The sequence below is a fragment of the Lagopus muta genome, chromosome 3, assembly GCF_023343835.1.
Source record: "Lagopus muta isolate bLagMut1 chromosome 3, bLagMut1 primary, whole genome shotgun sequence".
Lineage (NCBI taxonomy): Eukaryota > Metazoa > Chordata > Aves > Galliformes > Phasianidae > Lagopus > Lagopus muta.
The window spans coordinates 20,865,091-20,880,339 of record NC_064435.1 but is presented as its reverse complement, the minus strand read 5'-3'; the positions used below and the strand labels follow the sequence as shown (position 1 = coordinate 20,880,339).

Sequence of the window (15,249 nt, the reverse complement as noted above, 5' to 3'; positions counted from 1 at the left end):
TGTCATCTGTATGTTGGTTTCAGTCTTTCTCCGTACTGTTTACTGATTCTAGGAAGGTGCTATGGAATGCTGATATTCCTTGGAAAGCTAACCAGAACTTATTTGATTTGTACAATAGTATTCACTGAATAAGACACCACGAGGTTGTAACCCTGGCCAGTGAATTGAATCTGGTTCTAACACATTCTGGGTAAATGCTTATTGAAGAGCTGAGTTAAGGTAATAGGGAAGAGAAGACAGGCAAATTTCTGAAGGCATCTAAGGCCAAGCTGAATGGAGCCCTGGGCAACCTCATCTAGTGCGTGGCAACCCTGCCCACAGTAGGAGATTGGAACTGGAAGGTCTTCGAGTCCCTTCCAGTCTAAGCCATTCTATGAATTTACAATTCTATGGAACTTCTTCACTGTTTGAAAGGAAAATGTGACACCCACTTGCTCTTCTCACAGCTCACTCCAGAAGAAGCATCTGGCACTTAACTCCAGGCAAAGAGGGGCTCTCTCCCTGGTGCCAGGTTGCAGCAGGACTGAGGCTGCGCTACTGACTTTGTGCAGTGGACCTGGCAGCAGTAGCATGCTCAGGATATGGCTGGCATGACTCTGATGGGGCTGCAGCATGCAGGGAAGGCAGAAAGGATCCGTCTACACGTGCCTGCACCAAAATCTTTCCAGAATTTGATAAGAGGTGGGAAGGGAAGGGAAGGGAAGGGAAGGGAAGGGAAGGGAAGGGAAGGGAAGGGAAGGGAAGGGAAGGGAAGGGAAGGGAAGGGAAGGGAAGGGTCTGTGCTTGATGCTGAAGCTACATGCATACTTAGAAGCTTCCGCGTCTGGGGTCTTTCTTCCTGTACTGCACATAAACAGGAGCCTGCTCCACTTAGTTGGCAGCTGCATACGGGGAGGGCTGTGGGTTGTCATTGTTATTGCCATAATACTGTGTGTAAAGATATCAGCCTGTACTGAGACCCAGTTAGGCTGTCAGCACAGCAAGCTGGAGGCCCCTGGAGAAGCAGAAAGACAGATGACTTGCCTGCAGTTAAACATAAGTCAGTGGCAAAAAATAGTACCTGGTCTCTGGAATGAACAACCAGCATGGGATCAACTCTTCTTGTCTTGTGCTTCCTGCCGCTTGCAGATGGATGTGACGGATGGAGAGCTGAATTGAGATCTGTTGGGTCTAATTGAGCCTTAATTATAATACATTAAACAATTAAAATAATGAAGATCAGGCACAATCAATTCTCAATACAAAGAGATTTAGCAAGATTAGGCTTTTAAAACTGTACAGATGATGCCATTAATCTTGGAAGAGCTCCAATGTAAACAATACAATTCCCAGACAGCTGGGAGGGCAGCAAACCAGAGGTAAGATCAGATTCCCAGCAAAAAGTGTAAGGGTAGATAGATTTTTTTTACCTCCATTTTACAGCTTTTACATGAAAGCAAAATACTGTACATATCAAAACACATATAACATGATTTGAGTAATAGGAATTGTGGATTTCAGGAAAGCAGCTTGCAATGTGTGGTGAATTATGTATGCTACTGTACTTCTCGTTTATATGTCTGAGAGTTATGCAGTTAGTTATTTATATTAACTTTGGCACTGAGGAGGATGGCTCTTGCTGAACCCTGGGAGCAGAAGATGCTCTTTGTCCGTGAAGCAGGTAGAGCACTGTGAGAGATGAGAGGGGACTTTGGGCCCCACGCTTGTTCCTTTCCTGACCTCTCTGGGGATCTCATCATCACTTTTATCAGCAGGAATGCATTTATGGCACTTTGTCATTGGTGAGAAAAACCTGCTGTGTGAAGCTGGGCTCCCCCTGGAACTCCAAAGCTGATGGAAGGAAGGTCCTGGAGCCTGGGCACAAAGCAACCCAAAGCTGTTTGTGAGGGGCAGAGTGAGGTGTGAAGCTGTAATGGGAGAGTGGGTAAATGTGACCAAAAGCCCGGCCTGGAGTTCACAGGTAAAATGATTTTACCAGAAAAGGAAATTCTTTTTAAAAAAGCCAAGGAACAAAGACATTTGAGGCATCCTCTGGGAAATAAGGATGAGCAATCTGACTGTGGGTTTTCTTTGTATAATCGAACGCTGTATTCCTGGAGGGATCTTTTTATTTGGTTCTTTGCTCTCTCTGATTCCTCTCGACAATGTACACAAAATGCAGCACAGAAGAGAGAGAGTCAGGGGGAGATAACAGGGTACTGAGAGAATGTAATTAGTAAGTCCTTGTGGCACTGAGGGGGACTATGGAGGGTGAGGAGCAAAAACAGATCCTCCCGATGTCTGAATGTATTAAACTTTTCATCAAAGAAAGGCCAAAGAGGCACCAAAAGCAGTTGATAATTTTAGGAAACCTACAAAAGTGTGTTAGGCAATACATTCTCTTTTCTCTTTTCATTTCACCGTAGGAAAACTTAGTGCTGCACCACTTTCAAGCAGGAGAATTTGGGCCAAGGATTTAGCAACGGACATCTGAAGAACTCAGAAAAAGCAAGGGATGGGGAAAACAGAACAAAGGAAGAGACTGGCTCCCTTTCACAGCAACCTTCTTTCACAGCTCCTCAGCAGACACGTGAGTGAGCTCCTGCCGGGGTGGGTGCCACACACACTGAGACCAGAGTGCTGCAGAGCCGTGCTCCGAGCAGGCGGCAGATGGACAGGAGCAGTGCTGTGCTGCATGACTCCAGGCTGACCCAAGGAACCCAAGATTTTTGGCATACTGGTCTTGACCTCTCCTTTCTGTCCTGTCAGCTGTTATTTCCCAGTGCCCTCGGATAGGCTGAAATTGCTCTTCCTGAAGGCCTTTATATGGTTCCCCCCTCTCATACTTCTGTTAGGCTTTTAGATCTTTGGGTAAATCTTGGAATTGCAGATTAAAATCCCACATCTCAGCTTTTATTAAAAGATTTGCCGAGGTCCGGATGTTGCTGGAAATCTGATATTCTGCACCATTTACCGGCTGTGAATTATGTAGATACTCATATTTTTAATTTCCTTTCATTTAGTTGTGTGTGCAGGACCTCTGTCATGACCAGCAGGGAACTCTCCTGGGTACAAAGAGGCTATTCAGCTCCTGTGCCAACCCTGGCTTGTAAAAGCCTGACAGCTCTCAACAAACAAAGCCTAGAAATGTTGCTATTAAAAGCATTTATTGAATAATTCCATATGTGACAAAATGATAGCTGCAAAAAGCGGTGGAATTGTTTTTTAATGGATAAATCTTATTTGAAAAGTGAAGCAGAGCTGCAGAAGCTCAGAGAACAGTCACCTGAGGATAGAGCTTTGAGCAACGTGGGAAAAATTAGAACCACTCTGAACAATATAGAAGATAATAGTTTGCAGAACACGTCTGCTTTGAGTGGGAGCTTTTATGTAAAGAAAAGAGAGGATAAGCCTGGCTTTAACTTTTGTGTTTGAATGCTCTCACAAATAGAGGTAGGAGAACAAATGTTCATTCCCTTCAGCCAAACCCACAGCAGCTGGAAACAGGAGGACCCCTGTTCTGCATAGGGTCGATGGGCTGCAAAGGGCACCATGGGCAGGCCCTTGTTTCCTAGCCAGCTGCATGATGGGCTGCAAGGCCTTACATCTGCTTTCACATCTTGACTGTGTGTCAAGGCACCACTGCAGTGTGCCCTGCCTGATACTTTATCTTCTCCTCTCCTCTAGAGAGGGAAAGAAGAGAGGTACCTTCCCAGGAAGGGGCTCTGTATGGTTCTCCCCATCCCCATGGCACAACAACAGCCCTTTGCTCTGTGTGCAGCCCTTGCGCATGAGGGAGGCAGGGTGCTGAGCTCAGGTGGCTGCAATCTCCTTAGAGGGTGGAGCAGAGGAACAGTAATTGTGTAAGTGCTGTTATAGCAACTGAGGAGCAGCTCTGCTGGAAATCCAGAATTGCCATGGGAGAGGATCCCATTTCTATGCCTCTCTGCTTAGACCTTCTTTGCTTTGGTCTTGCTTGGACGCCAAATAAAAAGAACACCATTCTTTGAAAAGAGGCATCTGGACACTATTTAGCCACAAAAATAAACCAAGAGCGGCCATCCCAATTGTTTGCTGAAAAGAATCTGTTGTGATGGGCTCTTGGCAGGTGACATCTGGGGGTGGAGAGCCCTTTGCTGGGACTGGCAGAGGCAGATGCTGTGACCTCGAGGGGCAAGAATGCCTCTATGGGAGCGAGGAGTTTCAGCGAGGGCAGACCGCTCCCCGACTGCTGCTGATGTATGTGAATGCAGGATGGAAATGCTCACACTAAGGCAGGAATTTCTTGGCACTTGTAATGTCCACATTAGGGAAATGTTTTACATCACTCCAGGGATGGTCTATCTTGTCTGGTCTCTTCAAAGAGATTGTTGGAGAAAATATGAAAACAGCATATCAGGATTATAAAAGTTTACTGGGGGATAGAAATGAAAGGGAGGACAGAAAAATGTTATGGAACAATTAAAACAAATAACATTGGAAAACATAACAGTGGAACTGATCCTTCAGAAACCCTCGATGAACATCACAAGAAAACTGGGATTTAAGAGGATATTTGGGAAGTAATTGAGTTCAATCTAGTGAGGAACAGATTTTCAAAGTCAAACATAGGAAAACAGGCAGAAGTGCCTACTATGTTTGGAGTATTACACATGCAGGTGCAAGTGCTCAATTTAGAAATGAGTTTCTGACATTCCTGCTAGAAGGGAGTGAACGTTTGTGTGCATCGATCAATTGCTGCGGATCAGCATCGTCATGTAAGACTGTCCTGCTTTTGGAAATGTCAAAATTTTATGGAAAAAAATGCCCTCTCCTCAGTTCCTTCTCAATATGGGATGCCTAATAGCAGTAAAATTGTAGCCCTCTTATATCAAGATAGATCTATACTGGCTTTTCTATAATAGCAGTTTTCGCATCTATTGCTTCCCAAAGTGGTTGTGATATATCATCAAAGGATGTCTTGTGCTCAGTGCTCACAAACCAGCCTTTTATCAGAAAACAACTACATGGAGAAGAAGAGTTTTACAAAATCAAGGCTATTTGAACTTTAAGAAGTGCCTGGGATCATTAATTTCTGATTTACTCTTCAAACCAAAGAGATGACTAAAAGAAAAAACTCAGTTCAACACCTTGCCCGCAGCTAGAAAACAGACAGCAGAGACACTTTGTGTGTACTACACCTGCAGTGTCTCTCCCTTGCATTACTGACATGTTCTGGCCCCGAACTGCAGCAGCTGCCACCCCATGTCAGGAACTCCTCTCTCTGCTGCATGCCTTTCTCCTCTCCTCTGCTCAGCATTTCCTGTTCCAGGGACCAACGCCATGAGATGCTACAACTACGAAGAGCAGGAGGGCTCTGTGGTGTGAGCCAGACTTTCAGCAGTAGCACCATGGTTTTGCTGGAGGAGGAGCGCTGACAGCCTGGGCAGCAGCTGCTGTGTGGGGCAAAAGCAGGGCCCCATCCCACAGCAGTACTTCTGCCTTCTCCCTTCCTATCTGCAGCAGAGGCAGCAGGCCTGGTTTTCCGCCTCAGTGCTGCCCTTCCTTCCCCTTTCCTGTGGCAGGAGCAGCCTGAGCCTGGCTCCTTGTCCCCCATCTAACAACTTTCAGTTGCTCGAGCTCCTGAGAGCCTGGAGGTGGCTCTGCCCCAATTCACTATGGCAGAAGGTGGGTGGCTCCTGATGCTGGGGATTCGCAGCCACATGCTGTCCTCAGGCAGTGCACAGCAAAGGTATGGCCCTGTCTATCTTCTGAGTTCTTAGGGAAAAGTCAGATGCTTCTGCTAAATTAGGATGCCGAGCTCGAAGCTGCATTCCGCACATGCAGATGGGCCTCTTGGTTACAGCAAGGTCGGTGAGATTGCAGTGCTCAGCCCAGCTCAGCCCACAGGGATTTCACTAGCAGCTCACAGGACTGGCCTCCTCACTGCAGAATCTGCTGAGGAGCTGCTGCCCCTCTGCACAGCCCTCACACAGCAAACCGCCTCTTCTGAGGATACAGGCAGCCTGCCCTGGCCTTGAACGTGCGTTACAGACTAGGGAAAACACCAGGCTCGCATATCTTTGAAATCACACTGAGTCTCACATTGCTCTGTTTCTTCCAACAGTTCCCATTTGTGTGCTGTGACACTTAAGGCCATCAGACCCCTGAAGCAGAAGTCTGGGCAATTACAGATGGTGCTGGCTGTTCTGAGAGCTGAGCTGTGCACAGGCAGCTCTGTCCCCGCATGTGCCATGGCCGAGCAATGCCTTGTATGAAGCCCTGGGATGAGTCTTCCTGGCCAGTGCAGGGTGATATGTGCAGGACTTCTACTGCTGGGCAAGGCCTGGGACTGCAGTGCTCACTCTCATCTCCAGATTCTCGTTCCACATCCTTGCAAGCCAAAAAAGTCTTCTAACAGAGAAAGCAGAACTTGAATCTTCCATGCAAAAGTCCTGCCTGGATCTCCATTTGCAGGCTGCTTTCCTTCCTGTCCTCTTTACATGGAAGGCTGCTGTGTAACGTTATTTATTAACAACCCACAGGGAATGCAGCAGGATTAGTTATAATTTTGCTTGTATTCTTAAATACACTGCACCTGATTTCAGCGCCCCTGGCAGATGCTAGGAATTCATCCTTGTGGTGCTGGTCAGCAGGGTGAATGCTTTATCTCTGGGCTCTCAGTACCCCCAGAATGTCTGGCTGTCCCCTGACGTAGATCCTAACTCTGGGTACTCCCAGCCGTGGGTCCATGCCAGACCCCCAGTAACAGGGCCAACAGAAAGAGAGGTGTGCATAGGATTCTAACATCCAAATTTCAGCAGTTTTTGCATGGATATACGGAGCTCTAAGCAGAACTGACAGGTTGCAGGGGCCTGGACCTACATCACCCTCAGTCGTTCCTGGCCAGCGACAAACCATGCCAACAGCCGTCACAGAATCGCCCAACGCTGTGTGGCAGAGACCTCAGTGTGACCCAGGAGATGTATTTGTAGCACAGCCAATCTCTTTTCAATCACAGAGTCATCCTTCCTTCCACGCCTCCATGTCACTTGTTTCAACAGTGGCAGTGTTTCTCCAACACGATGAAATAAACATGTGTAATACAATTATTATTTTTTTAGTTTATCTAACCAAAGCATTTTTAGGAGCTGGATAACAGAGTAAAATGCCAGTCCCAAAATTGTAACTTTTAATGTTGGGTGAAAAATTAAACCTTTAAAATAGATATTAAATTTGAGAGAGGCTGAAAAAGTTCTGTTGGAACTTGGAGGAGTTTCAAACGTTATTTTTAACCATAGACATTCAGCTCTTATGGGAAACAAAACTTAGAAGGACAGATATAATTAGGTCAGATATTGAGAAACTTATTATGCTTTGCTACAGATGATCCCAGGAGAATGTAACTTAAGCCCTTTTTTTGTATTAAGATTCAATCATGGTTCTTCACTTTTTTATGCAGAGTTCTGTTCAAAGAATAAAATAAAGTAGGATAGAAATACGCTTTGTATTGCTAAGTGCTTCAGCATGTGAAGCAATGAATGTTTGACAAGAAATCTAGGGACAGAAGGCAAGATTTGTATTTCATTTTGTACCAAAATACATAACATTATGCTAGCATCTGTGCCTGCTTTTGTTCACTGTGTAGAAACGCCGGTACACTGATGGCACTGGTATCTGCTGGGATGCTTGGCATCTCCAAAGCACCACCGTGTGAGAATGAACTCTGCCTAGCAGCATGACTACAACACAGACATTATTCATACTATGAATGGGGAAACTGAGGCCAAGAGCTTGATGGTCAATGCCAAGTCTGTTTCACAGTTGCAGTCAGGACCCTACAGCTTCTACCTTTTGCTCCTTTTGCTTCTGCAGAGACAACTACCTTCACATGCGAGATGTACATCTTGTACGTAACCACAGGAGAAAAGCCTCTATCAAAAGAAGAAACAAGCCAGTAGGTGGCTGATACCAGGTACTGCTAACACATGCATCTGTCATTACTCATAGCATTCGTCATGTCTGTTACTGAGGAACACTGTTTCTTACAGTAGGTGTCTAATTTGCGGAATGCTGGTTTTCCCAGCAGCTCCATCAATCTGAGGGAAGCTTTGATGAGTTGCCTGAGGTGAGACATTGCACATCACTCATTGTAAAGCCTGCTCAGAGAGCAGTACAAGTGGACTGAGACCGTGGTAGGGAGGACCTGAGCACCAAGATTTCCTGGCACAGCCCCACTGGCTCAGGAGCAGGAAAGTTAGTATTCTCACTGACACAGATTTGCTGGCACCTCTCCTGGAACCCACAGTCAAGGTAGACACAACATATACAAGCAAGAGAGCCTTCTGGCTAGATAGCTCACGTTTTTTAAGAAGATGGTTCAACTGTATCAACAGCAAGTCTCCATTTGCTGCTATGAAATGTTTCTCCTTCCAGCAGGGAATTTGTGTGCATGGCTATTAGCAAAACTTCTGCTGTTCTACATGGATTCTCAGCAGGTATTGAAATGCAGATTTTTACCATTAGGGGTGTATGTGGATTTGGAGTTTGGGTCCAACACTTCATAGTAGGTGAATGAAAGTGAAGAAGTCTCTTCCTGCTGCCAGACCATGTCCAGTCTAGGGATGCTGAGAAGCCACCTTTTAATCCATCTTGAATCTGAAGTAAGATTGTCAAAATGCATAACTTTCTAACATAAGAAAAAATCTCATGGCCTATAAGAAATCTTCATCAGGGTGGGGTACTGGAAGGTAACTGATTCCTGCACTGCATTGGAAAGTGTATATCTGTGGACATCAGAATTCTCTCCCTCCCACTGCTGCTAAAATTCAGGACTTTATTTGTGTTCTATACTTGCAGACAGTAGAGACCGCAGTCACAGTTTTCCTGTCTGCCATGGGAGGTACTAAAGTTGATGAGCTGTTGCTAATTGTTGCTTATGACTAGAAGGTAGTGATATTGTTCTTCATCTTCAAGGTAGTAAGTGGCATCAAGATAATTCCCTGGAATAAACATTATATTCTTACTTTCCAATGTAAATTGCACTCCTATTGATGCAATAGACTGCAACTGTTTCTTCAAGCTGTGGAAAATTTGCAGTAAGCAATAAAAGCCTCAGTCGTGTACTTCTGTTGGGCACAAGTTCCTCCCTGTGTTTTGCTTGCTGAGCTTGTGACAGAAGCCATGCTAAAAAAACAAATTCCCTATCAGCAGTGTATGAACTGTACAGCAAGTTTTGTTTTGCCATGAGGTTCAAGTAGATCTGGGTTGATGTCTTCCAAACATACTATTTCCCATGTGCCAACACAGAACCTCACTGCTCTCCAAAATTCACATCTGTTGAGTTACTCAGCCCAAAAGTAACCTTTCTAAGACTGTGCAACTCTTGGTAATGTCCATCCAACTCTTGGTAATGAAATGAAATGAAATGAAATGAAAACATTAATACTGGTAGAGAATGTGTACCTTCCTATGCTGAGTAACTCTTCAGTCACACTTCTACAGCAGTCCTTTCTTTCCCAGCTGCTTCTTTGCTCTCAGTCATCTGTCAAGTCTATCTCAAGTCTTGGCTTGTACTGCCTGTACAGTTCTGCAAAGCAAGTAAATTCTCTCACTCAACGTACACTGGCTGAAGGAAGGTGGAGTATTTCTCTTTTTCTTCTTCTTTCTTTTCTCTCCCTAATGGGAGTTGATATAACTTTTCTCAATCTAAAAAAAAACCTACTCCAGTTAAATTACTGAGGGTTTTTTTTGTGTTTTTCTTCTGCATCTAGACTCAACTTCATGAAAATATAATTTGGATGTGTAACTCTGCACACTAACGGCTGATGTAGCAACAGCAGCTCTCTCCTGGCACAGTGGCTGAGCTCTGAATTTGCCATTCGGGTGTTCCCTGCTGTAGGCAGCCTATGTTTCTGGAGTAGTGGCAGGGGAGCAGACTATACAGAAAGCAACTCTGCCTTGGGTTTTCAGGATGCTCAGCTAGAAGATGTTGTCAGGCAAACACAGAGCTTCATCCTCAGGCTTTGACAGATAAAATTGTCTTCCTTTTGATCCTTGAAACATTATATTTCTGCTAGTATTCAAGGCAACCAGAAGGATAGCTTCTTGCCTTTTCTATTTTTCGGGAGAAAGCAAAACCAAAATTTGATACCAGAGAGACACTGTCTATTTGAAATAGAGTCAGCTTTTGAAAACAAGTTAAAAGTCATCTCTCTGCCAATTTTTGTGGGTGTTCATCCTGCCTGGATAGCAAGAAAATTCCTGCAGGGAATCTCATGAATGTCAGAGCTAGCAGGTAATGAAGAGCTAAGCTTCTGTGAAATTTCTTTTTTCCTTCCTTTGAGGAGGAGGAGGAGAGGGGAAGGCAGATGGTAACTCTTCACTGGAGCACTGTGTGTATGTCTGATTTTGAAGCTTTACCTCTATAGAGTTGATGTGTTTCACTAAAAAATTGCATTCTTCCTTCAGAAAACAGAAGCAAGATGTCAGCATGTTCAATGGCTGCGTTCTCCTGAGTGAAGGAAAAGTACCTGGGAAAGCAATGAGAGGAGAGATGAGGAGCTGCCTGCAGCAGAGAGAACAGCTGGCTAGAAGAGAACATATCAGGACAACTGCCAGCATACTGAGCGAGAGGTGTTGGGAGTGTTTGTTGTTCACACTCACCAACCTGATGTGATTTATTGTGCTTTTATTTCATCTTCCTTCAGAGATGTTATGTCTGTTTAAATACAGTTTTCACTCTGTTGCTCACTACTGGAGATGCTTCACTCAAGGAGGCCCAGGTAATACAATGCAACTTCTTCCTGGAAGCCCAAAATGATGTTTAAATGACATTCTGCAAAGACTGTAAAAATGGAACACAACCTCTGCCTCGTTAGTCAGTTTGTGGCAGAACAGCAGGAAAGCCTGTCTGAACTTGAATCTTATTGCTGTATTTAGACGTATTTTTTCACGGTGAAGACGTAGCCTTGGAGTCCATCATCCCAGAATAGAAGAGCATGTCAAAAACACTTCTAAGGTATGATTTGTTCATTAGTCTGTGATCATACTCTAGGGAAGACAAAGCAGTACAACCTTTTCAATACAAGGGAAATATTTCCTATTTCCTAAATTTGGGGTTTTAAATTGAGTTTACTTTAGCCAAATGGGGAGTCCATCACACTGCAGGGGCCAGCAGAGCATGGTGGGGTTGTTAAAAATGTATTTAAATCTATGCTAAACTCATTGAATTTTACTGGTTTCAGCAGCCACCTTTCTGAAAAAACTGTGTTTCAACACATTCAAAATGAAACCTTATATTTTTTTCACATCAAAAAACCCTCTCCTTTCAAGTCTTACCTACACTTATTTTAGTGAAAATCAGCTGATCTCCCCAAAATAGAACATGTCTTTTGCCATTGTGCACAGCTCCCATGTTTTGTTTCTTTGCTGGCTTTCACTTTTACCATGAGGGGTAAAAAAGCCCTCAGTCCAGAGCAGCCACAGGCCTTCTGGCTCTTTATCCATTGGGCGAAAGCAAAAACTCAGTAATCTGTGAAGATGGGCAAAACCGAGGGTGTTCATCCATTGTGGGCAGGCAATGCTGCTTCTCTCACAGAAGCAGAGAGCACACCATCAAACAAGGACTTGGAGAGCCCTCATTAACACCTCTATGGAGTGCTGATTAATTGGGTTAATTGGCAGTCTGAGCCATGAAACACAATGTCATGCTCAGGGCTGGCCTGGAAGAATGAGACCTGGTAGGGTGCAAGTGGCTCTGGCCATTATGGCCTCCTGACCTTTCAAAAGCTTCCCCAGCCTTGAACTGGGAAGGTCAGGGCCCACTGCCAACCAAGGGCAGCACAAGGGGCTGGAGCAGCTGGTGGGCACCAGGACATGGCAGGCTAGGCTGGTGAGCAGAGCATTGACCTGAGAGGGGAGGAGACCAGGAAGGTGATGGCCATCCCATTTTCAGGAGGAGAAGGGCACCGAGCTGTGACCTTGGTACATGTGAGGACCTGTCCTTTGTAGGTCATTATAGGAATTACATAAGGTGAAACCAGTGCTTTCAGATTGCTGTCATGCACTCAAATAAAATCAGTTTAAGTGCTAGAGGGGTGTGTATTCCTTCCTGTTTCACCTGCCCCATGAGGTATTGGCTGGTGTTGCCCTCTCCCTATGGAAGTACATGATGTTTTCTAGCAAGCTCTAGATAGGAGGTAATTGAGGAAAACCATTCCATTCAAGGAGCATGGGGCTGTGGCAAATCCAGGTCATGGCCCACCCAGACAGGGTCCACATTACTGCAGGGATGCTGGCTTAATTTTTACACGGCAGCAATGTGCAGAGGCCATTATGAGTCCCTGCTCTTCCCTTCACAGTCCCAGTACCTAAGGCCCGTTCTGCCTCTATGGCTTTGATTAATGCCAAATAAGACCAGCAGGTGTCACTTCCAAGTGTTGCTTCCGTGGTGTGCAGCAGAACAATGTCAACACAGAAGAGAAGAGTTTTAATCAAAGCAAGCAACTGAGGGTACACTAAGGAGCATTAAATTTGGGTGCTGCTATCAGCCAATTGGATGTGTTAGTGGGAGTCTCACAGTTCAGGCAGTCCAACTGTTTACCAGAATCTATTTTCAGAGAAGATGCCCACTGCTGCAAGAGGCAGAGGTGGCGCTGGGAAAGGCCAACATCGGGAGCCAGCATCGTCAAGATGGGATTTGTGTCCATGTGGCTGCCTCCCTTCTGTTTTGCAGCAGACAGCAGAGAGGGATGGAGGGGGAGAAGGGGAAATGAAGCTATCCAGAGAAGAACAAAGTGGTCTGAAGCTGCCTTTTCTTCTTGCTGTCTCATATTACTCCAAGACAAGGACTTGAAAGATGAAGGAAAGAAGTCCTGGAGATATATCATTGCTTCAATTTTATAGTCAGGGAGAACAAACAAACAAACAAACAAACAACCCAATTACTTATTTAATTCTGACCAGTTTGAAACAATTCACTCTGCTTTTGTGTCTATTATCCTGCATACAAAGTCCTCAACACCCTTGCCTGTTTCTTGCTGTTGGATATAGCTAAGTCTTCACTCGGGGCAGTCCCACTGATTCAGCATGCGGCTACTCTGATTCTTTGCTTCTGCTGAGATCTCAGCAACACACACAGCAGTTGTGGAATGCCTACCCTGCTTTACATTCAATCCTTAGCTTATTCTAAAGCAACTTTCATGTGTAGACAAGCCAGGGCAAGGCTGCAGTGCTAACTACCTTGTCTTTCTGTCTTCAGAAATCCTCCCATGTGAAGGCAATGCTTTATTTCCTCTTTAAAGCAGTGATTTGTCTCAGTATAGTCCTGCTGCACAAAAGGGGGGGAGACTAAACATCAGGATTTGCTCAAAATGAGATGGGCTGGAACTGGAATAAGCAAATCAAGCTCCCTTCTTATGAACGTACCACCTTCCTTTGCAAGATGGACCCAAACAACAATACTGAATGCAACTCCTCTGATGCCAGAGAAATTCAAATCCAGGTCTAACTTAGAAACCTAGGAATGAGAGGTGAGGTAATATGACACTTCCCCTTGGGATGACTGAATGAAAGAATGCAGGAAGGAGGAAAAAATTAACCCTATCTGCGCACACAGCAAGCCACATCCCTTCTGCTCTCCAATCCTGGGGAAGATGTTCAAGATTTGAACATTATTCCTACCCTCCGGGCAAGAAAGAGAATGATACAGTTCTAATGAGCAGGATCTAGGGGAATGTGGAATTGTGAATAATGATGGTATCATTATGATATGGTGATCATCATTCTGTGATAATGATTGTAGACTTTGCAGTACTGGCAGTGCTGTGAGGAAGAGGCATGAACTAGTAAACATTTTTGCTTTCATTTGATGGAAGAAAGGTGATTAGCAAATAGATTGTTCTTGATATTTGTTGCATTTTTACAGGTGAGCTTCACCTACATTTGGGTGTTCAGTCATTTGTATAGCACTGGATTCAGAGTGAATGTCTTATTATTGCCTGTGATGAATAAAGATGATCCTAGAATGCAGCACCACTACCACTTGCTGCACTGTTCCTTTTACCATTGTTTCATAGCACTTAGAGTATGATACAGAAATGGCAATGTGATTTTGGAGGCAAATACAGTAGCAATAACACCCTCACTCAAAGCTTTCATTGCAATCTTTTTTGGAGAGCAAAGAGATGAGATTTGAAGGAGATTAAATCTGAAAAAGAGCCTGAGGCAATGGCTGATTTCCACTTCAGCAGATAACAGAGATGGGCAAGGAAATCTCAGTTCTGGTACCATATGAACAGTGACAATTCTAGTTCAGCAGCTCCTAAGTGCCATCAACCATCAGCCAAAGTTTTGTTCAGTATTTATACAGAGACAGCACCTGTGATTTCTGGTTGAGAGGCCGCAGGAGTACCAGCTAATGTGAAGAAGTAGTATCTGCTAATGCAAACAAACTCACTGCAGATACACATATCTATCTGCTCGACAGTGCTACGCTTGCTGATAAAAGGCCAATATTTAGTTCTGAGTGTGCAGGTGTACTTTGCCAAAGCTGAAGAAGTGAAAGGTGGGAAGCACTTACGACATTAAAAACAGGATTCGCATTCTGCATATTCCATTATAGGAGGAATGGTTTAAAACATGCGGTGACTTTACTTACTCCTACCTTTTGGATCAGCGACTGTTGAAGTTAGCTGGAAAAAACCCAAGGCAAAACGCAGCCAAAACCATGGAGCTGCATATGGTTTTGACTCCAAATTGTGCAGAAATGCAGTTTTTCAATGATTTTGGAGTCAAAAACATAGTTCCTTGCCTCCCGTTATGTGCTTCATGGTTCCGATGGGCAAGGATGCCCATTGGGAAGGTCTGCTCTGCTGCACCCCAGATGGGCCTTGATTTGTCGCAAAGAGCTGTGGAGCAGTCAGGGCACTCAGCTCAGGTTCAGCACTGGAACAGTGAAGCCCACAGCTGAACTCTGGAGAGGTCTCAGCTAGATCTATTTAGAAGTTACAACTTCCATCAAATTAGTTATTGCCCCCTGTGGGCTTAGATCTAGGCCAGTTTTAAAATGATCGCAGCCTATTATATTTAAATACTTACACCCTTCTTGTATGGTAGCAGTGCAATTTCTAAACCAGGTCGATGACTAATCAAGGGCAGTTTGTGCTAAAAAGGAGACAAGAAATTGTGGCACATGCTTGACTTCTAGAAGAGGCCTAGTGTTACACGGAGGCTCTGCAACTCCTCCCAAAGTATTCTGGGCGTTATCCTGCTGAATACTGAAGAGGAATC

General features: G+C 44.7%; 1 long non-coding RNA gene across 1 annotated transcript; it reads left to right on the top strand.

The window, feature by feature from the left end:
* The first annotated feature begins 836 nt into the window (after positions 1 to 836).
* On the top strand, positions 837 to 12,040 carry LOC125691115 (uncharacterized). Its single transcript, XR_007375923.1, has 3 exons — positions 837 to 2,569; positions 7,834 to 7,933; positions 10,429 to 12,040. It is a non-coding gene; the product is annotated as an uncharacterized LOC125691115 (long non-coding RNA).
* Positions 12,041 to 15,249: the final 3,209 nt, after the last annotated feature.